Below are 26,398 nucleotides of genomic sequence, written 5' to 3' on the forward strand. Positions count from 1 at the left end.
GGAGTTCTAAGCCACCTTGGAGAGTTATTCCTCTTTCACTGGGTACTCTCATAAGAGTGGGGTGCCATTGCCTTCTCCAACATGATGTATACAAGTTATTAAACTTCTGTTTGTTTCTTCTCTTATTTGTTAATCTGTCTTTTATTACAAGGCAGGCAGAGAAGGGGATGACAGAGGATGAGATGGCTGGATGGCATCACCAACTCAATGGGCATGAGTTTGAGTAAACTCCAGGAGTTGGTAATGGACAGGGAAGCCTGGTGTGCTGCATGCGGTCCATGGGGTTGCAAAGAGTGGAACACAACTGAGCGACTGAACTGAACTGAACAAGGGTCTCAGCCAAGAACTTACAAGGATAGAAGAAGGTAAAACTTTGATATATGAACTTTGTGGTGGGTTGGGGGGCATAATTTAATCCATAACAGTTGGCCATAGTGTTCACAGCAACTTTAAATGACTTCTATGAACATATAGGTAATTGGAATAGCTCACTGAACATCCAGAACCTCTCATTTTGATTTTATTACGCATCACATTATTCTTCCAGACATCTTTTTCTGGTATTGGATGTCCATCTCTACCCCTCTGACAATAGGGCCCTTGAGTCATGGAGATTCTGACCTGGGTTGTTGACTTCCAGATATCTTATCCAGTGAACTTCAATCTAATCTGCAGCCTCATTCAGCCTTATAGTTTTCAATTCTTAAACAGCAGCATGCATAAACAAGTTCTCTTTTTACTGGATTTAATTTGAGTTGGGTTTCTGTCATTTGTGTCCCCAACTTCTGACTAGTCCTGACTAGGGATAGAGGGCATTTATTTGTGAGAATTTTGTTCTAGTTAACTAGAAGCAGGAAAAAAAAAAAAAATTAGAAATGTCACTCAATTGAGATTTGAGGTGAGTTTAATAAAACAGCAATCAGCCTATCTCTATCACTAGCAGATGGGTCTACCCCTTGAAGAGACTGATAGAGCCAGGGAGGAACACAGGGCCCCTGTTTAGTGATCTCTGCAGTCAGTTATGATGTATCTCAACATGGACTTTTACAAAAATATCAAGTACAGCATCACTGTTCACATTTGGCATTCACAGGATCACTTAGGTATCAGGCAAGGATTAATCCTCAATCCCCCAGGCTGGCTTGTTTCCCCACTCTCCTTGTTCTTGATGAGATGGGTGGGTTGCAGCCAGAGGCTCTGGAGAAAACTGGCTTTGTCAATCCTCTAATAAAATGCCTTGAATTTGTTGCCTTGGAGGCTGCAGACAGCTACTCTGCTAAATTATTCACACTGACTTTTACTGGATACCTTCCTCCCATTTCAATTACTTGGGATTTTTAATAGAAAATTGGTTGTGGGAATTTGACCACTCCAACTGCCTGGTAATAATCTGATCTGAATAGTAAACTCAGCATGGATTGATGTGGGGACAAGCCAGAGCATTCTCAAAAGAATTTATGAAGATCGGCCCTCCACTACTGAGAAAGCTAGGAATCTGTTTATACAAAATGAGGATATTTATTGGTGAGAATCTTGTGCTATTTACATAGTAATAGGAAAAATTAGAAGGGTCACCCTTCATCAAGATTGGAGGTCAGTTTTCTAAACTAGCAGTAAGCCTTTTCATAAATGCTTCACCATCGTCTAGTGGGACTATGAAACTGCTCTTGAACATCTGTATTATAATATAAAGAAAGTTTGATGTCCATACACAAGCCATATACATAATGGTTGAAAGCTTGGCTGGTGCTTATTCTGTGTCACATACTGTGCTCTGTTTAAGTTCAGCAGCTCTTTTAATCCTGACAATAATACCATGAGATAATGGCTGTGTTATCCCCATTTTGCAATTTAGAAAACTGAGCCTCTAGGAGATTATGTGATGAGGTGAATTTACATATTAATAGCTTCTAAGTGGTGGTTTGATTTCAGAGCCTGGTTCTTCCTAATAAGCTGAAATACTTTACAGTTAGGCCATGTTTGTAGCAGACAAAAGTAAGTATTAAATTCTATCATTAATTTGCTTTTTCACTTTGTGTGTGTGTGTGTAAGTCCCTTTAGTCATGTCTGACTCTTTGCAACCCCATGGACTGTAGACTGCCAGGCTTCTCTGTTCATGGGAATCTCCAAGCAAGAATACTGGAGTATGTTGCCATGCTCTCCTCCAGAGGATCTTCCCAACCTGGGGATGGAACCTGTGTCTCTTACCTCTCCTGCATTATCATAGTCAATAGTAATTGTTCCTTGACTTTTCTTTCATCAAGATCAATACAAGAGATAAAAAAAAAAAAAATGATTTTGGATCATCCCAAACACATTGTGTTATATTTCACACGTGGGCTCAGTATTACTTAATTCATATCTGCAGTGCTCACCTCCTGTTGTGAGAACTTGAGATATCTAAATTGAGGGCCTCAACTGTGTATCACAGGTTTGCAGATAAGTCTAGATGGTCAGTGGGGTGGCAAGACTCATCCTTTAGGGCAGAGAGAGTTCTCTACACAAACTTGGCTCAAGGATGAGAAACCAACATCAGGAGAAAGCTCAATTACAAGTTTTGAGATCTGCTCATTTTCCAGATCCCCCAGAATATGTGCCAGAGTCCTTGGGAGATGAAGTGATAAAATGTAAAGAACCAGGGGCCTTTTTACTCATCTCTGTAGGAGCTTGAAAGCAAAAGGCAGTGCTGTACTTCAGTGACGGGATTGTTGGGGCCTATGACACAGAGGCTGGCATGTCTCTGGAATGGGGCAGGTGGGATCTGTTCTAGAGCTAACACTGAGGGAGCAGTCTCCCTAGTAGAGAAGGAATCAGCAGGTTACACACTGCAGCTACAAAAACTTGCAGGATTAACCAACAAGGACCCTACTGTAGAGCACAGGGAACTATACTTAACATTTTGTAGTAACTTATAAGGGAAAAGAATCTGGAAAGGAATCTCTCTTTATCTACCTATCTGTCTGAATCACTGTGCTGTCCACCCAAAACTAACTTATTTTAAATCAACTATACTTCAATAAGGGCTTCTCTGATGGTGCAGTGGTAAAAACTCTGCCTGCCAGTGCAGGAGACTCGGATCAATCCCTGGGTCAAGAAGATGCTCTGGAGGAGGAAATGGCAACCCATTCCAGTATTCTTGCCTGGAGATTCCCATGGGACAGAGGAGGCTGGCGGGCTACAGTTCATGGGGTCGAAAAAGAGTTGTACACAACTGATCTCCCAGCCACCCACCCCAACCCTCCCCCAACCCCACACACACTTCAATAAAATTAATGAATTTTTTAAAAAGAACTTGCAGGAAGGATGGTGTGTTCTATTCATAATCCAATCATGTCCATACCTACACTCACTTCATGTACCTAGGAATTTCCTCAGCTACTTGGGAGAATTGAGGCAACTAGACTCCCCAAACATGTGTGAATGGTTTAGAGCTAGAGAAATACTGTCCTGTTGACATTAATGAGATTCTGTTGGTCTTAGGAAATGTAGATCAATGCAAATTAAGAAAATAAACTTTAAAATGTTTTTGAGCTTTTTGTTATTGTTGTTGCAAAATATGCAAAGAAAGACAAATAACACTCTTACCTGGGCCTCTGAGGGAAACCTTGGCTCTTCAAAGATCTCATCTGATACACTATTCTTCTCCACGATTTTAGCATCTGGAACTTTGACTAAAATTAGGTCATACAGACATGTTTTTAAACCTCAGCCATGAATAAGCAGATCTTTAAAAGTTCATTATAAAGAAATATGGTTAGTAAAGATCTCAGTGTTAGTGGAAGGATTACAGCCATCTAGTAGACCATTGAGCAGCTTTTAATCTGAAAACACATTGACTACATCCATCAATGTCATGCTCGTCTTTTTACTAGATCAAACTATCTAAAAATAAATTAATCATGCTACATAGCATCAATTAAATACCACACTCTGCAGAAGCTACGTAAAATAATATACTTTGAATGGTCCTAACGGTACTTGATGTTGAGTTCTCCCAGTATTCAAGTGATCTCCTAGATTCTCTCCACTGTGTGACTTTTCATCATGGGCGATTTAGAGAGACTTGGGCTCCAGTGGATCATCATTAGCAAGGCATCGTCTCCTGAGTACTTTACTCAAGTTTCACTCTTACTGTGATCAAATGCCAGACAGGGGGTTTATTTTCTGCTAGGATACAGAAGTGAGAAGACAAGAATTCCACCCTGCATATCACGTGTTCTGGAGCTCCTGAAGCAATCCAGAGGCTTACAAATACCTTATTTTAGAGCTTCCAGGACATTTTGGGGGCTTCTCAGGTGGTTCAGTGATAAAAGAATCTATCTACCAATGCAGGAGGCAAAGATGCTGATTAGATCCCTGGGTCAGGAAGATCTCCTGGAGAAGAAAATGGCAACCCACTCCAGTATTTTTGCCTGGGAAATCCCATGGATAGAGGAGTCTGGTGGGCTATTGTCCATGGGGTCGCAAAGAGTCAGACACAACTGAGCAACTGAGCACAAGCATGCAGGGTATTTTGGAAGAAAATTTCCAAGACCTCAGTGCCACTGTTTCAAAATCGAACCATAAATTTATGATAGTGTGGCAAAAGATTCATCGAAATGTCAGCTTCTTAGGCTGTTTTTCAATTTCCTGTTTAATGGGAACAAAAACTGTCTTTGTCAACAAGGAGATTTTAAGGCTTATGTAATAATGGAAACTAAAAATCCAGAGCAGACAGGTCTAAAGCAATAGAAAAATTCCACTTAAACTTGATCTCCAGCAGTTTCCATCTCCAGGATGAATGGAGGAAAAAATAGCTGTCAACATTGAGCTCCCTCACCACCCCCAGGACATGTGGCTTTTCAAAGTCTCTTGTGAGCCAAGTCAGTACAGATTGATTCCTGATAGTCATGAGAAAGCCTATCAGTTTTCCCTCTGAGGCTAGGGTGCCAGAAGCTTATATGTTCAATTAAAACAGCCCAAATTGGATGTTATAATGAATATGTATTTTTGAGCACCTGACTTCCTTTGGAGCTATGTCTCATTCAGTCTGAGGCCATGATATTTGTTGAAAAGTTCCCCATCCTGTATTCCTAGGGGTATGTATGTGTGTATTAATTATCTATTGCTGTATAACAAATAACTCAATAAATTAAAAGAATAAACAGTATCTCATAGCTTCTAAGCATCAAGAATTTGAACGTAGCCTATCTTTGCCTCAAGATCTCTCACAAGACCGGGATAATTTGTTAGTCATTGTTAAAATCATCTTAAGGCTCAATTAAGGGGAGATCTGCTTCTAAACTCACCCACAAGGTGGTTGGCAGGGGTTGAGTCCTTGCTGCTCTTGACAGAGCCATCAGTTTCTTGCCAAGTAGTCCTCTTCATAGGGCAGTTCACAATATGGCAGGGCAAGTGAGATGGAAGTAACATAATCTCGTAGGTGACATCCTATTACTTTTACTTAATTCTATCCATTAGAAGTGAGTCCAAGGACTTCCCCTGTGGTCCAGAGGGTAAGAATCCACCTTGCAATGTAGGGACGCAGGTTCAGTTCCTGATTGGGGAACTAAGATCCCACAAGTGGCAGGGCAGCTAAGCATGGGGGCCCGACTACTGAGCCTGATTGCCACACTGAAAGGTCCCACATGCCCCAAGATGTTATGCAGTCAAATAAATAAATAAATATTTTTTTTAAAAAGTGAGTCCAGTGTATGCTTAAGAAGGAGAGAATACATGAATTCAGGAAAACTAGGAGATAGGAACCAGAGGAGGCCACCCTAGCGGCTGTGTACCACAGGGCTGTGCTGACAATTCTGGGAAATCATGTGACATGTTCTGTTTCTCTGGCTGCAATGATTGGTTCATCAATGGATACTTGATCCAAGTCAGGCCAATGAGACTAACCCTGGAATTCTGGCCAGAACTTTTGGGAAAGAGACCTTCTCTCTCCACTGGTGTTGTTTCTAAGAAATCAGCCTGGACCTTCAATGGCTATCTCTGTCACCATCTTGGGAAAGTATCTTGAAAATGAAGCCAAAACAGAGAAAAAAAAAAAAAAAACCCAGAAGACAAAAGTGAGATATTCTTGGTGTCATTGTTTGAATACCTTGATCTAGATGCATTTAAAGACAATTTTATCCCAAGATTTTCCATTATATGACCCAATAAAAACCTTCTTTTATTTATTTGTTTGGGCAGGATCTTAGTTGCGGCAAGCAGGATCTATTAATTGAAGCACGGGGGTCAGGTGGTAGGGGGAATCTTCTAGGTGCAGCATGGCATGTGGGAAGTAGTTCCCTGACCAGGGATGGAAACTGGACCCCCTGCGTTGGGAATGCAGAATCTTATCTGCTGGGCCACTAGGGAAGTCCCGAAAATCTTCTCTTTTTGCTTAAGCCACTTTGAACTGAGTTTCTGTCACTTGCTCCATACAGTACGAAAAGATACTCTAATTGTTTTTAAAATTCTCTGTCTGGTAAAAAAGAATCAGCAAGATCTTAGAGCTGGGCAGGGATGACAGACCAAGTCACTTTTTGTATTTGTAGTAAATTATTTGCTCAGTACCTTAAATTTATTGGGCCTCGACCAATGAGAAAATTTTAACTCATTTGTCCTAAGTCCTTGTCAGCACAACAGCAGATTGAGTAGTTCCCTGTTGCCCTTCAGATGCTCAGTTGGCTCCTTGTGTCTGATTGAACTTGGGTTTGAGAGATAGCACTACTCCAAGTCAATTTTTCTCAACCAGGGTGATTTAACAAGGCTGGAGACATTTTTGGTTGTCACAACTGAAGCGGCAGATTACTACTGTCATCTAAAGGGGAGGGGTCAGGAATGCTGCTAAGCTTTTTACAATGCGCAGGACTGCCACCTCCCAACAACCCCAACAAAGAAATATCTTACCTAAAATCTCTGTGGTGCTGAGGTTGAGAAATCCTTCTCTAAACCATCTATGGGTAACCTAGCAAATTACACTGAAAGACTGCATTAGCTTGTTCCTGGTTAAATAATACTACAAGAAGGTTCAAGCTTGAAGATGTCAAAACGTGCTCACTCGGAAGAGAGTCTGTCTTTATCCTGCCTCCCATGGTGGACCCTAAAGCTTGAAAAGTAATACAGCAGAGAGTGTGTTCTTAATGCTTCTTTTAAAACTGTTTAAAAGGATTCCTTCAGTTCAGTTCAGTTGCTCAGTCGTGTCAGACTCTTTGCGACTCCATGAATCACAGCACGCCAGGCCTCCCTGTCCATCACCAACTCCCGGAGTTCACTCAGATTCACGTCCATCGAGTCAGTGATGCCATCCAGCCATCTCATCCTCTGTTGTCCCCTTCTCCTCCTGCCCCAATCCCTCCCAGCATCAGAGTCTTTTCCAATGAGTCAACTTAGGCATGTATTTACATCCTCTGTTCTTTCCTAATAGAAAGATTTCCATTCCAGGGTGATCTGAAATGCTGAGTAAGGAAAGAAAATTACTTTTGATCGCTGATGGGATCTGGTGCCGCATCCTGCTTACAGATTCAAATTGATACCAAGATCCTGATTTTAAAGACTAAAGGCCTTTTCCCGTAGCTGGAATATGGGGCAGTTAGTATTTTAATCTATGACACTAGGATTTGAATGGAAAAACCAGGACTAAAAACATAATCCTATTCTTTGTACTAGTAAAATATTTAGCTTTTGTATGATCAGATGATGGTTAGGTTCTCTGCTTCCTTCCTATCCCAGGGATGTGTTTTAAGCCCCATGTAGGATGGCCATGAATAGAGACACGCTCTTTTATTTGCTTACTCACTGATTCAATAAATGTTTGCCTGTTTCCCATAGTGCCTAGCACGCAGTGAGTATTCAATACCCTTTACATTGTGCTTTGTGATAAGGGATTCTTCAATTGCTAATAACATGTTCTCTTGCTCCCTCTTGCAGACTGGAGGGTTAACAGCTGGTTTCCAAGGTCCCAGGGCTTCCTTGTGCAGTGGTGGCTAGTTGTATCAAGCATCAGAGTGCACATGAGTGAACCAATGGGTCTAGAATCCAGCTAAAGCCCTCCTCCCCAAACTGTGTGCTTGACCCAGAGCTGTGTTCACTAAAGACACTGCCCATTAGCCAAGCCATGTTCTCCATGGAGCTACATTCCTCCAAGAGGAATGCCCTTGACTTCAACAGAATTGAGTGGCCATCATGAGGACTCCTACCTACGTTGCCCTCAGGATGTCTGACAGAGACTTTTCCACCTGCATGCAGATGTCCATGAGCCCCTTGAGCTTGAGCCTTATTGCAGGTTTCCATTATCTACACCTACAGTCTGGATTCACAGGCAGTGTAATTTTCAACTCAGCAGGGTCTTATTAAATCCTACTACCTGACCATAAAAATATAGCAGGTGCTTATTAGGCCCTGACATATACTGAAATACAAATTACATGGACACTTTGCTAAGAGCATGCACCTGTATTTTTGACTTGAAGCCCATGTTGCCTTTGGTTTTATTGCAGGTTAATCATTTGGAAAATAGAGTTGACACATTGTGATTCCCCTCCTGCAGTTAATTGCTACCTAAGATCCCAAGAAGGTGAGTGAGAAGAAACCACCCTGAATCAAAAGGTGAGGTCTGGGAATTCCCTGGTGGTCCAGTGGTTAAGACTCTGTGCTTCCATCACAAAGGGGTGCAGGTTCGATCCCTTGTTAGGGGAACTAAGACCCCATATGCCAGGCTGAGCAGCTTAAAAAAAAAAAAAAAGTGATGTCATCCGTATTGACTCAGATCTAAGAAAGGCACTTGAGGACATTATTAAGCCAACTATTTATTGTATTTGACTCCTTAGGAAAACTAAGAAGGGTTTTCCTTCTTAGTGAATGATACCACCAACCACCCCAGTCCTCAAGCTGGAAACCTGGATGTCATCCTTGCCCCTCATTTCTCTTTCCCCTGCAGACTTGAAGAGTGACCAAATTCTGTCACCTCTTTAACAACTCTTTTACCAACTTTGCCTTTTCACCTCAAGACCTCACTGCCTTAGTCTAGTGGTCACCATCTGCTGGCTGGTCTTTTACAGTGAAGTGTAGCCCTGCTTCCAATCCCTTCTCCGGGCAGCTGCCCCAAAGACTGTGAAACTATAAATCTGATCATGCTGTTCCCCAGCCCATGCTGTTCCTTTCCTCTGATGTTCTGTTCTTCACACTTGTGCTTCTGATGAACATCTAGCTCTTCAGCTTTATGAATCATCTCATGTGAGGGTTTTTCTTGCTAACATCTTCTGCTCTCACTTTTCTAGGACTGGCCACTCTTACCTTTGCCCCATGCTGTATCCTGAATACACTTCTTCAGCGCACCTGTGTCCTCCACACTGGAAACTTTTTCAAGGCCAGGATGCCTTCAGCCCATGGTGTCCTAATGGCCACTGGGCACAGCAGTTGCTTATTAAAAGCCTGTGGGTTACAAGAATGCTGTTTTGTACTTTGCTGTTCCCAAAGCACTTTGAAAATATTGCTTCACCTAAAACACTTTTTTTTTTTTTTCTGAGACTTGCATCCTGTCTTTTGAGAAAGTCCCTCAATATCTTTGAACCTAATGCCCTTATGTATCAGGATATAGTCATACTTACTTGTTAATTAAAGTCCATGTTCTACTTCCTGTCTTGAAGCTATCTCTAAAAAAGTGAGAGAAAAATGACCCTTTACATTGTGTTGTGGGTAACTGCACAATTACAAGTGCAAGTGCTTGTGACAAAACTGAAAACTTTATATCACCATTTAGTTCAGTTCAGTTCAGTCACTCAGTCATGTCCGACTCTTTGAGACCCCATGAACTGCAGCACGCCAGGCCTCCCTGTCCATCACCATCTCCCGGAGTTCACTCAAACTCACGTCCATTGAGTCAGTGATGCCATCCAGCCATCTCATCCTCTGTCATCCCCTTCTCCTCCTGCCCTCAATCCCTCCCAGCATCAGGGTCTTTTCCAATGAGTCAACTCTTCACATGAGGTGGCAAAAGTACTGGAGTTTCAGCTTTAGCATCATTCCTTCCAAAGAAATCCCAGGGCTGATCTCCTTCAGAATGGACTGGTTGGATCTCCTTGCACTAACCAAATTCAAATTTCAGTTTCCACTTTTCCAGTCACTCAGATTCAGGTGTTGTCTGTGTAGAATATCTATCATTGTACTTTTTTGAATGAATTTGTGTACTAAATTATACAGTTTAATAAAGCCAAAGGACCAATGAATTTTTTGTCACTGTATTAGTCTTTCACACAGATAAAGCCATCTATAATGTGATTACTATAACCACTGTCCCCACGGTGCTGCATTTATCTTTAGTGAGTCTCCTTCTTGCTGAAGCCAGGAGATAATTTGATTAGAACATTGATAAAACAAACAAACAAACAAAAAGAACATTGATAAAATGCTTATTGTGTGTTTTCCACAGCAACTATAGTGATTTGTGTTATCCAAGTTATATAAGGTTTGATTCTCTCTGAGAGAGTTTGTGAATATCTAACCCTTGTAATATATTAGGACTAAAATACTAGTCCAAATTACTGAAAGCTAAGACTAGAAACCAGGAGGATAGAAAGGCAAGATCACTCTCAGTTGCGAGATCAATCCATCCTTGTATGGAGGAAAAGTAGACTTTCCTTTAAGACCGAGTAATAAATAACACCAGTCAACTTTCCCTGTTAAACACCTTAAAATACCTCATTTGATCCTTTAGAAAGCCCCATGAGGTTAGCATTTATAATCAAATTTTATACAGGAAGAAACTTAAGCACACACACACACAAAGCAGAGTCAAAGGAGTGGCAGCAAAAAAAATTTAATTCAGAGAACTGATTTCTGATTCCACTCAGTCAACCCACTCTGTAAATTAGGCAGTGTCTGATGATAGCATTATCAGGTCTTACCTGGACAGATGAATGATTTGCCAAATCTGCTCCAGTTCTGCTGTGCTTTAAGACCCCTAATCCCTGTTCTATGAACATGGCTGGGAGAATTGATGCGCTAGTCTGGATTAGCTCTCCCTCTGAAGTTAGACATTCCCAGTCTGCTTACACAAGATGGATTTGAATTTTGGAGAAAGGTGCAGTATGTGTTTGGGTTGGGGAGGAGGCGGGTAGCGGGTGGGAAGGGAGACAGTTTGGGAAACCTTGCATCCTCACTGTTCTTCTTAGAGTTTCTTCTCATTTTGAAAGCTGACTTCCCATTTCTTTGTGTCCTTAGTCGCTCAGTCTTGTCCGACTCTTTGCGACCTCATGGACTGTAGACCGACAGGCTCCTTTGTGTGTGGGGTTCTCCAGGTAAGAATGCTGGAATGGGTTACCATTCCCTTCTCTAGGGGATCTTCCCAACCTAGGGATCGACCCTAAGTCTCCCATGTCTTCTGCATTGCAGGCAGATTCTTTACTGTCTGAGCCACCAAGGAATCCTACCATTTCTTTAATCAGTAAAAAACAGTTCTCTGAGGATCCATGGACTCTGCTGGAGGCAAAGTGCCACCTCTGACTGACCATCCTTGAAAGCAGAACCTCATGGCCTTTTGAAAGACATACCAATCAAGACCTGGTGAAGGAAGCAGGGCTCAGACTGCAAATCTATTGCTTCATAGTCACTGGTGAGCACTTTTTCCAGGCACCCAGAAGAGTACAGGTTCCCAAGCCTCTCTTCATGGGACTTGGAATCCACTGGGAAATTCCACCACCTACAGAGGCAAAAATGAAATTTAGAAAACTAGTAATTCAAAGCGAAACAAAACAACCCGTCTCCCTGAGGGTATTTGAATTTAGCTTCTGACGAAAATAAGGCCATTTCAGTGACATCATACAGCCATGTTTATCTTTTCCTACCATCTCTGACTGGAGCCAGCTCAGTGCGTGGCCCTGGCCAAAACTAACAGCTGGGCGTCTTTTGTAGCATTGAGAAGCCACGCTTTTATTTAGTGCTGAGAAATCTCTCTAAGGAATGTCTCACAGAACAGTGCTCAGTGTCCTCCTCTTCTCTAGGGAAACAAGTCCAGGATGGCGTTAAGGGTGATCAGTTATCACAGAGTCAAAGTTCATATCATTAAATCAAGTTATTGTTTCTGTGGATATTTCACTTAGTGTGTGCTTAAAAGGACTCCAGATAAAGCATCGTGACCAATTCCTCTTTCACGTCTCTCTCTGCAAAAAAATAAAAGCTAAATATTATAATCCACAAGCTTGAATCTATTCTCTTCTATACAAGACTATTATTAATGTAACTTTTATTGAGCCCCTACTGTATTTAAGGCTCAATTTTGGATGTCATGCTAAATGGAAAGGTGAGAAAGACAATCTTTCTCCTCTCTAGAAGATATTGGGAAGATATCACCACATATAAAATATCTGAACAAACCTTGTGATAATCATCACTAGTTGAAGAAACCTCTAGGAGTCAGAGAAACAATCTGAGAGAAGAGATTTGAACTGGACTTAAAAATGTATAGGACTTAAGAGGGATAGGATATATGTATACTTACTGCTGATCCAGGTTTCCTGGCGGCTCAGTGGTAAAAGCATCTGCCTGCCATGTAGGAGACGTGGGTTCCATCATCCATGGGAAGATGCCCTGGAGAAGGACATGGGAACTCACTCCAGTATTCTTGCCTGGGAAATCCCATGGACAGAGGAGATTGGTGGGCTACAGTCCATGGGGCTGCAAAAGAATTGGACTTGATTTAGCAATTAAGCAACAACAACAATAGCTGATTCACGTTGTCCCATAGCAGAAACTAACACAACATTGTAAAGCAATTATACTTCAATTAAAAAAATTTTTTTTAAATGTGCAGGACCTTCCTGAGTAGCTTCAGCAGAGTTGTACATGATTGATTACACTGTATAACACTTGGGGAAACAGCCACATTCACCGTAGCTATTCATTGTCAATGAATGCTGTGGCCTCTAAGTTTTAGCTGCCACTGAACAGGGCCAGCGCAGATACACTGAACATATTAACAGAGACCAGAAAACTTCTCACCTCTACCAGATCTCCTATTGCACAGAGTGGAGTTAACCAGAGATCCCAAGAAGGCTCACATGTTCTTACTCTAGTCTCTACAAAGGCTGAGTGCAGCTCAGAGTGGAGAAGGAAATGGCAACCCACTCCAGTATTCTTGCCTAGAGAATCCCATGGACAGAGGAGCCTGGTGGGCTGCTGTCCATGGGGTCGTATAGAGTCAGACACGACTGAAGCAACTTAGCATGCATTAAAGCGCTGGAGAAGGAAATGGCAACCCACTCCAGTATTCTTGCCTGGAGAATCCCAGGGACAGAAGAGCCTTGTGGGGTGCCATCTATGGGGTCGCACAGGGTTGGACACGACTGAAGCAATTTAGCAGCAGCAGCAGCAGCAACAGAACAGTCTTGGGAAGATGCTGGTCACTGGTCCAATGGGCACCTGGTCCCTGGAGCACATTCCTCTTGTAGGGTCCTGTGTTTAAACAGACAATCCCCTCCTTTCTCTTTCTACTTCCTGGGCTATGTTTCTTGTAGCTCAGCTTTCCAGAGATGTGCAGAGGCCAGAGGAGTGGATCCAGCCAAAACATGTCCTTGGCAGAGATGCCAAGATAGAGTCTTGAAGAGCAAAGGAAGTCTAGCAGATAACTGGCTTCCTCTGAAGGAATCCAGAGGGTTATGAATACAGCAAGCTGTTGGCACCAGTGGGGGATGGAAACTGGGTCTTGCAAACTGAATCCCAGCTTGTCTGTGTATCTTGGTGGCCTGGAGGCAGTCAAACCTGGCCCCTGTGGAGGGTGAACAAGAGCTGGGTACAGGGTGCCATGGGTGTTCCCTTTCGGTGGTGTGGCCTTTCCCAGGAGCCCAGCCAAACCACAGAGAAGGGGGCTGAGTCACACAGGAAGCTGAGCTGTGTGCTCTGACCACCAGAGGGGCTGCTTCAGGCTAAGGAGGGATAAGGAGATTTGTCCTGGTTTCTTTAAAAAGAAAATACACAAGTTCTTTCTATTTAGCCAAGCCTCAGGCAGATAAGAAAAATCCCTTCCAAATTCAGGGCAGTGTCTTTCTGACTGAGGAATCGCTTGGTTTCCTAGCTAAAGAAGCTATGAACTTCAGACCTGGTGAACTTGAAGCTGAGGAAATTTTGGAAGTTTGCAAAGTTTAATGCATGCCCCATGTGTGTCCTTTGCCCTAGATAAGTAAAATCCTGCCTCTAGTTGCAAACCGAAGGACTGGGAAGCTTGCATTTTGTATACCAAGCAGGGGTGGTGGCTTTCAGAAGACGTAAATGAAATTCAAGACATTCACTCACTTCCCCAAACATATTCAGATCCTGAAGCTGAGGCCCTGTGATACTTCAGATACTAAATAGTTCAGTGACTTCAGTGGTCACTGAACGCCTACCTCAGCTAGTTGCGTGATAAATTGTTGCAAGACCCTTTATATCTCTGAGCTTCCGTTTCTGCATTTTCTAAAGGGTAAAATGGACTGATTGAATGCAGTTGGAACTGAGAGTTCATCCGGTTTTGTCTGGGTTGAACACAAGACCCCCACGAGAGCTTCAGGAACAAGTGACAGCATCTGCTTTTATTCTACTGAGGCTTAGTGGCTGAGAACCTAGGCTCTGATGCAAGACCTTCCTGTTTGAAACCAAACTCTGACACTCATTTGCTGTATGATTTGGCAAGTTACTTCATATCTTTATGCCTCAATTTTCCCATCTAAAAAGGAATATAATAATAAGATATTCCTCACAGGTGTTATAATCACATTAAGCACTTAGAATCTCACCTGCATGGTAGAAAGATTCAACAAATGTTGGCATAGTGTGCATTTTACATTTTAAAAGTGATCCTTTGGAAGACCTGCCAGCTTAATAGCTGACAGCTTCCCTGGGGCTTGAACATAAATTTTCTACATGTCTTGGGATAGTAAACTACATTCTTTTAGAGTAAAAAAATATTTACCAAGTCTTTACTTGGTACAAAGGTGCAGAGAAAAGGTAAATACTTTGCCTTCATGCAGCCATTAATGGGAGACAGGCATTTTACCATTGGTTTACTTGCCAGTAATCGTACAAAGTACTATGAACAAAGGAAGTTGTTAGTCTTTGGAATCCTTTTCACTTTGCTTTCATGGCAGAATCTCATTTTGATCCTGACAGCAATACTGTGCAAAGCAGGCAATGTTTAGGAGAGTGCTTTTCAATACTCAGTGGCTTGAGGCAATGGCAACCCACTCCAGTATTCTTGCTTGGAGAATCCCAGGGACAGAGGAGCCTGGTGGGCTGCAGTACACGGGGTTGCAAAGAGTCGGACACAACTGAGCGACTTAATGTAATGTAATGTAAGAAGCCAAGGGAGGTGAAATGAAAGTAAGGGTCTCCCCGCCCTTCCTCCAAGTACACATGTACACACTTCTTCCAATCAGTATATGTCTATTCTAACTATTTGAACTTCCTCAGGAGGTTGTCATTAAATCAGAGTTCTTCTGGGTATAGAGGGTGGTATTCTCAAGTGGCACAGTGGTAAAGAATCTGCCTGCCAATGCAGCAGACACAAGAGATACAGGTTTGGTCCCTGGGTTGGGAAAATCCCTTGGGGTAGGAAATGGCAACCCACTCTTGTATTTTTGCCTGGAAAATTCCATGGACAGAGGAACCTGGTGGGCTATAGTCCATGGAGCCGCAAAGAGTTTGACATGACTGAGCACAGCAACAGCAATGGAGGAAGAAATCCAGGATCTGTCTCCTTTCTGCAAATTAGGACTTCTGAGGATGGCCTTGGCATAGAACTGGGACTCAGGAAGGGGAGGCAGAGCCTCGGGGCTCTTTCTCATGAAGGTATTTGCTTCCCTTTGGGTTTTATTTACTTTTTTTTTTTTTTTAAGATTTAAGCCTGTAAACAATTTAGTTCACAGTTCCAGAGGATAAAGCCATTGCTGAGCACCTACTTCACTCAGAAACTCCACTCAGAATTACACATGTAAAAACCTTCTAACACTGGGGTGAGAATCGGGAATCCAACTCCAGACTGGAATAAAATGCACTGCAATTCTGAAAGATAGATAATATATTTTAACCCATTTTACAAATACACTTTGTTTCAGTTCAGTTCAGTTCAGTCGCTCAGTTGTGTCCAACTCTTTGCGATCCCATGAACCACAGCACGCCAGGCTTCCAACTCCTGGAGTCCACCCAAACCCATGTCCACTGAGTTGGTGAAAAAATAAATTATTGACCTGATTCATAAAATAAGCATTTTTAGAATAATTATTGCTTATCAGTGTATTCATTTCAGTGCACTGGCAATTTACTAATTACATTTAGTTTAGAAATTTGCTACAAATAGCATCACAAGCTATTCCACTTTAAATTTTGCAGTTTTAGAGCAGCCAGAAAATAATTTCATAGTGATGAATTTCTGAATTTTTGTGTCCAGATTATCATTTTCTTCCTTATTGATAGTCATAGTGTTTTTGAGAGTCTCAGAAAACATGTGGGTGATTTGGGCCATTTGGTGGAGAGTATTCTCCAAGTGGGAAGTAGGGCTTATCATAATCAGAAAGCTTAATTATTATCATTAGCATAATAATGGATAAGACTTTTACATCCATCATCTCAGAAGTCTTGGCACTAGAATCTAAAATTGACAATGTAGCCCTGCAGAGGCTCCTTAATTTAAACAAGACACAGAAGCCTTCGTGGTATGAGTAGATGAGATCTCCAGGCACAGGCACAGGGGTCCCTGCTCCTTTCTGAATGTCCTGAGAGATTCTAACATTTCCAGTCTATCTGTCACTTCCCCGTGGGCCTGGAAGACATGCTGTCCCCCATCCAGCCAGCCCAGCAAAACCCAGCCTTTGTTTTCCCTCTTGTTTTTAATAGACTTCATTTTGAAAATACTGGCATCTGTTCAATGTGAAAAGGGAAAATTTCAGAAAATAAATACAGATGATAAAACAACACAAAAGCTACACAGTCTCTAAAGCACCTGCTTTGGTTCCCAAGTCTCCCGGTAAAATCAGTGCTCTGGTCTTCTGCCCCCGACGTGGAGGAGTGGCACCATATTCCCAGCCCTTTTCCTGGTATTCTCTTTTCTTGTGGTTGCCTTGTTTTATGTTACTGAAATGACCTCATCACACTGGGCTCAGAAGGTCATCAACTGCAACATCTATTTCAGGAATGGAAAATATCCGCCATTGATTGATGAGGGTGGCATATGCAATGGATGCTGTGTGCTCAGCCTGGATCTCCCTTCAGGAAGAGGCGCTACTGGGACGGTTAGATGCTGAAGCACTGGGCGAGTGAGTCCTTATGGGAATTACTCTCTACCAATGAGAGCCACAAAAACAAGACCAGGAGCTGACTGTGGCTCAGATCATGAACTCCTTATTGCAAAAGTCAGACTTAAATTGAAGAAAGTAGGGAAAAGCACTAACCCATTCAGATATGACCTAAATCAAATCCCTTGATTATACAGTGGAAGTGACAAACAGATTCAAGGGATTAGATATGCTAGGCAGAGTATCTAAAGAACTATGGACAGAGGTTTGTAACATTGTACAGGAGGCAGTGATCAAAATCTTCCCCAAGAAAAAGAAATGCAAAAAGGCAAAATGGTTGTCTGAGGAGGTCTTACAAATAGCTGAGAAAAGAAGAGAAGTGAAAGGCAAAGGAGAAAAGGAAAGATATATCCATTTGAATGCAGAGTTCCAAAGAATAGCAAGGAGACATAAGAAAGCCTTCCAAAGTGAGCAATGCAAAGAAACAGAGGAAAACAATAAAATAGGAAAGACTAGAGATCTCTTCAAGAAAATTAGAGATACCAAGGGAACATTGCATGCAAAGATGGGCTCAATAAAGGACAGAAATGGTATGGACCTAACAGAAGCAGAAGATATTAAGAGGTGGCAAGAATACACAGAAGAACTATACAAAAAAGATGTTCATGACCCAGATAACCATGATGGTGTGATCACTCACCTAGAGCCAGACATCCTGGAATGTGAAGTCAAGTGGGCCTTAGGAAGCATCACTATGAACAAAGCTAGTGGAGGTGAAGGAATTCCAGCTGAACTGTTATAAATCCTGAAAGATGATGCTGTGAAAGTGCTGCACTCAATATGCCAGAGATTTGGAAAACTCAGCAGTGGCCACAGGACTGGAAAAGGTCGGTTTCATTCCAATCCCAGAAAGGGGCAATGCCAAAAAATGTTCAAACTACCACACAATTGCTTTCATTTCACATGCTAGCAAAGTAATGCTCAAGATTCCCCAAGCTAGGCTTCAACAGTACATGAACCGGGAACTCCCAGATGTACAAGCTGGATTTAGAAAAGGCCAAAAACCAGAAATCAAATTGCCAACATCTGCTGGATCACAGCAAAAGCAAAGAATTCCAAAAAAACATCTATGTCTCCTTCACTGACTACTCTAAAACCTTTGACTGTGTGGATCACAACAAACTGTGGAAAATTCTCAAAGAGATGGTAATACCAGACCACCTTACCTGCTTCCCAAGAAGCCTTTATGCAGACCAAGAAGCAACAGTGAGAACTGGGCATGGAACCACAGACTGGTTCAAAATTGGAAAAGGAGTATGTCAAGGCTGTGTGTTGTCACCCTGCTTATTTAACTTATACACAGAGTATATCGTGTGAAATGCCAGGCTGGGTGAAGCACAAGCTGGAATCAAGATTGCTGGGAGAAATACCAATAACTTCAGATATGCAGATGCCACTACCCTTATGGCAGAAAGTGAAAAGGAACTAAAGAGCCTCTTGATGAAGGTGAAAGAGGAGAGTGGAAAAGCTGGCTTAAAACTCAACATTCAGAAAACTAAGATCGTGGCATCTGGTCCCACCACTTCATGGCAAACAGATGAGGAAACAGTGGAAACAGTGAAAGACTTTGTTTTCTTAGGCTCCAAAATCACTGCAGATGGCGACTGCAACGTTGCTTGCTCCTTGGAAGAAAAGTTATGACAAACCTAGACGGCGTATTGAAAAGCAGAAAGATTACTTTTCCAACAAAAGTCCAAATTGTCAAAGCTATGGTTTTTCCAGTAGTCATGTAAGGATGTAAGAGCTGAGCCATAAAGAAGGCTGGGTGCCGAGAATTGATGCTTTTGAACTGTGGTGTTGGAGAAGATTCTTGAGAGTCCCTTGGACAGCAAGGAGCTCAAACCAGTCAATCCCAAAGAAAATAAACCCTGAATTTTCATTGAAAGGACTGATGCTGAAGCTGAAGCTCCAATACTTTGGCCACCTGATGTGAAAAGCCTGCTACTTCTCCCCTTGCCCTGTCCTGCTGCCTCATCCCTTACAGATGGGTTTCCAGTAGTTCTCCACAGTAAGCTGCCTGCATGCAGACCATCTGACCTGTGGCAGACAAGGCTGACTTTGTGGGTTTAAGATCACAGCCCCATGCTCAGAAGGGCCTCACACTGGCTTAATACTCTCCTCCAGTCATCTTGAAACTCAGCAATTTTTGAATATTGGCCCCTACATTTTCACGCACTGGGCCCTGCAAATTATGTATCCTGTCCCAGTGACGGTGTTCAAGGGAAAATCTACCTGGAGCAGTTATGTTGAGAGGGAATCTGCAGTGTTCCTGGGCTCCGTGGGAGTGAACTCTATGACGGATGGGCTGTGTCACCGTGGGTCTCAGGAGAGGAAGGAGCTGTGTTGGCACTAACTGCTTTCTGCCCCTGATTTACTGAGCAAATCCTAGCCAAGCGAGGGACTTAGCTGAGCGTTTCGGTCCTCTCTGACCGCTCACTTATTTCTCTTCTCTGGTCCAAGGGAAGCCTGGTTTTAGGCTTTCTAGGTCTTCTAGCTTTTGATCACAGCTCAGTCTGGGGCTATGCTCTTCTCCCCAGCCTTTTTCACCAGCAGGCACACTCACACACGGGCCTGCACTAGGATGTGTGTTTCTAAGTCTACCCATTTCAACATTACACTTTCACAACAGAATCATGCCTCACCTGTTGAAGAACTGGACACATGACATTCTGATGAGATCGTCTTAGTGCAGCCATTTTGACTCTGGGACTTTTCAGCTTGGGGAACTGAAATTAATTTCAGTAATTAAACATTCAGTGAAAAAAGCCCTGAGTAATGTGCGAGACAGAAGCATCAGGTCATCTCTCGTTTTCTTTTCTAGTAGCAATTTGACAAAATGACTAAATAAATATGTCCCTTGTTCATATCTCAAGGCCCTACCTTTCCCCATCTCTACTCTGGTTCTCATCCCAAACCTGCCTCCCTTCCCAACCACAATCTTTACTCTTGGAGTTGCATCAAAAATAAAGACACAAAAATTAGAACAACAGCTTATTACTACTGAGTGAAGTGTCCATCTAAACAGACAACACATCTAATTTTAAACTGGCAAAATATATATAAATATATAATTATATATTTATTAAATATATAAATATATTATATATATATAATTTTAAATTATATATAATTATATAATTTAAAGTCTAGGACATCCCTGGTGGTACAGCAGATAAGAATCTGCCTGCCAATCCAGGGACCTGGGTTTGATCCCTGGTCCAGGAAGATTCCACATGCCGTGAGCAAGTAAGCCTGTGAACCGTGACTACTGAGCCTGTGCTCTAGAGCCCACAAGCTGCAACAAATGAGCCCCTGTGCTGCTTCTGAGCCCAGTTGCTGCAGCTACTAAAGTTCATGTACCTAGAGCCTGTGCTCCGCAACGAGAGAAGCCACCAACATGAGAAGCCTATGCACTGCAACGAAGAGTAGCCCTGGCTTATCACAACTAGAGAAAGCCCACAGGCAGCAACAAAGATCCAGAGCAATCAAAAATAAATTAATTAATTTAGAAATTAAATCATAATTATATAATTAAAATTATATAATCACTTGAGAGAATACCTGACATGTGTAATAAGCATGTATAACATATTTGTATGCATTATAAATGATATGTAATATATTTACATATAATTACTCAGTTAACCTTCACAACATATTGGTATCAATAAATTGGTACAAAGAGGTTACACAGGCACTTCCTTGATGACTCAGTGGTAACGAATCTGTCTGCCAATGCAGGAGACACAGGTTTGATCCCTGATCCTGGGAGGTCCCACATCCCTTGGAACAACTAAGCCTGAGCACCACAACTCCTGAGCCTGTGCTCTGGAGCCCCAGATCCACAACGAGAAGGCACCACAATGAGAAACTCACGCGCTGCAGCTGGAGAGTAGCCCCTACTCTGCTATTAGACAACAGCCTGAGCAGCAGTGAAGACCCAGAACAGCCAAAATTAAATAAATAAATAAATAATGCACTTGATTAAACCTACTAATTGACAGATGTAAATAGAATTCATTGTGGAGCAGCTGACATGTGGCAATTAATAAATTCACTTTGTCCAATCTGGAAAAGACTAAGAAATGAGCAAAACATCTGTGAAGAAGAAACACCATAGGAATACCTACATGTTCGAGGACTGAGAGAAGAATTTTGAGACTTTTGAGCCCGGAAATGAAATACAAAGTCACAACTATCAGAGAGGAATCTTTTCATAATAATTTTCTTATGAGTTGATCATAAAAAAAGCTTTCTTTTTGGCCGCACCATGTGGCAAGTGGGATCTTAATTCCCTGACCAGTGATTGGACCCATGCCCCCTGCATTGAGAGCATGGAGTCTTAACCACTGGACCACCAGGGAAATCCTTGAATAAAGTGTTGATACCAGAACCCTCTTTAATCAAATGTTGCTCGGGTCCAGAAGAGTGGATTCAGATTCCTAATTGAAAGAAGTGTGCTTATAAATTTAGATTTTGCTGGTTGATACCAGCAATGAGGAATGGAGTGGGGTGGGGTGAGATGGGCTAGGTTCAGGAATAAGGGTAGATAAAAGCTTTAGTACAAACAGTGCATAACAGACAACAGGTTTCAATGAAAATGGTAAATGAAGAGATATGCAGGGGTAGAATAAGGGTCAGGATAGTTGACATCCGGGAGAAATATCAATAACCTCAGATATGCAGATGACACCACCCTTATGGCAGAAAGTGAAGAACTACAGAGCCTCTTGATGAAAGTGAAAGTGGAGAGTGAAAACGTTGGCTTAAAGCTCAACATTCAGAAAACAAAGATCATGGCATCTGGTCCCATCACTTCATGGCAAATAGATGGGGAAACAGTGGAAACAGTGGCTGACTTTATTTTTCTGGGCTCCAAAATCACTGCAGATGGTGATTGCAGCCACAAAATTAAAAGACGCTTACTCCTTGGAAGGAAAGTTATGACCAACCTAGACAGCACATTAAAAAGCAGAGACATAACTTTATCAACAGAAGTCCATCTAGTCAAGGCTATGGTTTTTCCAGTGGTCATGTATGGATGTGAGATTTGGACTATAAAGAAAGCTGAGCACCGAAGAATTGATGCTTTTGAACTGTGGTGTTGGAGAAGACTCCTGAGAGTCCCTTGGACCTCAAGGAGATCCAACCAGTCCATCCTAAAGGAGATCAGTCCTCAGTGTTCATTGGAAGGACTGATGTTGAAGCTGAAACTCCAATACTTTGGCCACCTGATGCGAAGAGCTGACTCATTTGAAAAGACCCTGATGCTGGGAAAGATTGAGGGCAGGAGGAGAAGGGGATAACAGAGGATGAGATGGTTGGGTGGCATCACCGATTCAATGCACAAGAGTTTGAGTAAACTCCTGGAGTTGGTGATGGACAGGGAGGCCTGGCGTGCTGCGGTTCATGGGGTTGCAAAGAGTCGGACATGACTGAGCGACTGAACTGAACTGAGTCATCTTTGTAAAAAAGTAAATCTGTGTCAAAACAGCCTTGTGGAAACACTGTTCTTTGGCTCTGGTCCCTCTAATTACAGAATTATGTGCGGTTATTGTGTAAAGTGCCTAGCATGATCCCTGGCCCTCTGGAGGGTCTCCACATTCTACATAAACCTTTTTAGTTTTTTGGCTGCACTGGGTCTTCTGCTTTGTCACTCGGGCTTAGTTGCCCTGCGGCATGTGGGATCTTAGTTCCCCTACCAGGGAAAGAACACACATTGGCTTGAGGCATTGGAAGGCAGATTCTTAACCACTGGACTACCAGCAAAGTCCCTACATAACTTTTTTTTTTTTAATATAAATTTATTTATTTTAATTGGAGGCTAATTATTTTACAATATTGTATTGGTTTTGCCATACATCAACATGAATCCGCCACGGGTGTACATGTGTTCCCCCTCCTGAACCCCACTCCCACCTCCCTCCCCATCCCATCCCTCTGGGTCATCCCAGTGCATCAGCCCCAAGCATCCTGTATCATGCATCAAACCTGGACTGGTGATTCGTTTCGCATATGATAATGTACATGTTTCAATGCCATTCTCCCAAATCATCCCACCCTCGCCCTCTCCCACAGAGTCCAAAAGACTGTTCTATACATCTGTGTCTCTTTTGCTGTCTCGCATACAGGGTTATCATTACCATCTTTCTAAATTCCATATATATGCATTAGTATACTGTATTGGTGTTTTTCTTTCTGGCTTACTTCACTCTGTATAATAGGCTCCAGTTTCATCCACCTCAGTAGAACTGATTCAAATGTATTCTTTTTAATGGCTGAGTAACACTCCATTGTGTATATGTACCACAGCTTTCTTATCCATTCATCTGCTGATGGACATCTAGGTTGCTTCCATGTCCTGGCTATTATAAACAGTACTGCGATGAACATTGGGGTACATGTGTCTCCTTCAATTCTGGTTTCCTCGGTGTTGTATGCCCACAAGTGGAATTGCTGGGTCATATGGCAGTTCAATTTCCAGTTTTTTAAGGACTCTCCATACTATTCTCCATAGTGGCTATACTAGTTTGCATTCCCACCAACAGTGTAAGAGGGTTCCCTTTTCTCCACACCTACATAACTTTTTTAACATCTTCTATTCTACAGCTATCTGCAGAGCCAACCCAACTCAGAGGTGAGAGGCTTGTTCTGATTGGTCTGCTGCTTTACCTTATCCAGCAGGAAATCCTGGACTGCTCTCCAGTTTCTGCAAGACTTATTCCAGTTTTCAAACTGCTGGATTGGAGAGACAAACTGATGTAGTTCCCTATTTCACAAATTCTGACAAAACTGGCTTTATGATTCTTACACTTGATGTGATTGTCCATTCATCAGCAAGACAGGCTCTCTTTACAATTTTTGACATTCAGTACCTATTGATATTCTAACTCTACATGAAGCTTTTTTGAAGAATGGCTGCTGGATAGATAGTATGTTGACTTAAATGACCTAAAAATATCCCTGCCAGGGTGTATTTTCAGATAAAGTCAGTGATGCCTTCTGAAAGGCTTATGGATTTTGCAAAAACTGTCATTCCCCCCACCCACCTGGCCCATGGTATAGGAAGGTTTAAAATAAAAAGCCTTGGCATTGGGGTCAGACAATCTGAGTTTGTGTGGTGTTATTTTTCTGACATACCAATAAGTTTTATAAACTTACAGAACCACTCTTGAAGCCTCAGTTTTCATGTCTAAAGATGGATATGATTTTACTCCTCATATTTAATGACACATAGGTCAGTTCAATAGTAGTATATGACATCTTTAAAGTGTGGTGAAAAATTTTCCTTTTAGGAGGAAAGCTGTATCTGTAAGACTGACTCTTGGGGTAAAAATTATTGATCGATGACTGGCACTGACAGCTAAAATTTATATGTACTTACTGATGTTCTAGATGAATCACGTCATTTATCTAAATGAATAAGTGTTGCAGAATAGGTATTTTTATTGCCCACCATTATAGATCAGAAAAATAGAAATGTAGATAGAGTCAGCAACTTGCCTAAAGTCACCCAGAAAGAATGATAGGAGCTGGGATTTGAACCCTGGCCTCAGCTCTTGACAATCCTTCTCTTTTCTTTTTTTTTTTTACATTTTGAATATTTAATTGCTCATGCTTTTAAAAATCTTACGTAGAATACTGGCTTTATTCTTTGTGTTGTACAATATATCCTTGTAGTTTATTTTACACATAATAGTTTGTGCCTCTTAATCCCCTACCCCTTTATTGTCCCCTCCCCACTGGTAACCACTAACTTATATATTCTTTATATCTGTGAGTCTGTTTCTTTTTTCTGTTATAATCACTAGTTTTTGCATTTTTAAGATTTCACATGATAAGTGACATCATACAATATTTACCTTTCTCTGTCTGACTTATTTCACTTAGCATAATACCTACCCTGGTGGCTCAGACGGTAAGGAGTCTGCCTACAGTGCAAGAGACCCGGGTTCTACCCCTGGCTTGGGAAGATCCCCTGGGGAAGGAAATGGCAACTCACTCCATTATTCTTGCCTGGAGAACTACATAGACGGAGGAGTCTGGAGGGCTACTGTCCATGGATTGCAAAGAGTTGGACATGACTGAGTAATTGTCACTTCACATCACTCATCTCTTGAGGGTCTGAAGTGTGGCCTCCCCTCCCTACCTGGGGTCAGCTATCAGAGCAGGAAATCTGCCCAGACATAAGGTCTGCTCTTCAAATATCTTTTTGCCTTTTATTTATTTTTGTAAGACTCATTTTAAACAGTATCTCAATAGAGGGGAATATAATGTGGAGAAAAATCATGTTTACATCTTGGAAAATCTAACTGGAAAGTGAAAATTTTAAAGTCCTGACATGAGTTTCCTAACTTGGACCTCTTGAGGGTGACAGTGAAAATTTGCTCCCAGGAGTCATGATGGGTTGGCCACCAGAAGCTTTCTTAAGGGGGGAAATAAAACTTTAAAACCAGGAAAGTGGTAGGTGAACATTTTAAAACTCCAGTTTTTTTTTGCAGGCCTTATCATCTTAAAAAAAAAAAATGAAACAAAAAACCCCCCAAACAAACATTCAGAAAAACTAACACATTAGAATCTATATATATATATTTATATTTTATGTAAAATATCTGCCCTTAATTTGTGACTTATTGCTGATGTATCATAGGTGCTCAGTAAATACACTTTAAATGAGCAGATGGATGAATGAATTTGGCAAAGCTGATGTCAATACCAGCATTGGCCAAAATAGTAATTTCTAATATTTACTGATGACTTACTATGTAGCAAGTAGCTTAAATATATAGCACACCTCATTCATTCAAACTTTCAAGCAACCCTTGGAAATAAGGGTTACTTTTATTTCAATTTTGCAGATGAGAATACAGGAACCGGAGATATTTCACAACTCACACAAAGTAAATTATACACCCAAGATTTAAACTTGGGCCCAATGGCCTGGGGCCTATCCTGAGATCCACCAAGACTGCCCCCCACGCCCACCTCCCAAGAAACAAAGTTAATCTGGGCCTTATTTAGTTTTGCTTAGTCACTCCCAGAGGAGAAGTAGTCAGCAGGATTTTTTGAGGGGCCTCTCAGAGGTTAATGATGAGGCTGACCAATGA

General features: G+C 41.9%; 2 long non-coding RNA genes across 2 annotated transcripts; one reads left to right on the plus strand and one right to left on the minus strand.

The window, feature by feature from the left end:
- The first annotated feature begins 151 nt into the window (after positions 1 to 151).
- On the plus strand, positions 152 to 24,402 carry LOC147350348 (uncharacterized). The gene is made up of 3 exons (XR_015148759.1): positions 152 to 365; positions 8,472 to 8,548; positions 23,901 to 24,402. It is a non-coding gene; the product is annotated as an uncharacterized LOC147350348 (long non-coding RNA).
- LOC147350349 (uncharacterized) lies at positions 10,778 to 12,645 on the minus strand. Its single transcript, XR_015148760.1, has 2 exons — positions 12,470 to 12,645; positions 10,778 to 11,671 (listed from the first exon to the last, which is right to left on the minus strand). It is a non-coding gene; the product is annotated as an uncharacterized LOC147350349 (long non-coding RNA).
- Positions 24,403 to 26,398: the final 1,996 nt, after the last annotated feature.

Source organism: Bos grunniens, chromosome 20 (genome assembly GCF_055505025.1).
Source record: "Bos grunniens cultivar Pamir isolate PY7600 chromosome 20, Bosgru_T2T1.0, whole genome shotgun sequence".
NCBI lineage: Eukaryota > Metazoa > Chordata > Mammalia > Artiodactyla > Bovidae > Bos > Bos grunniens.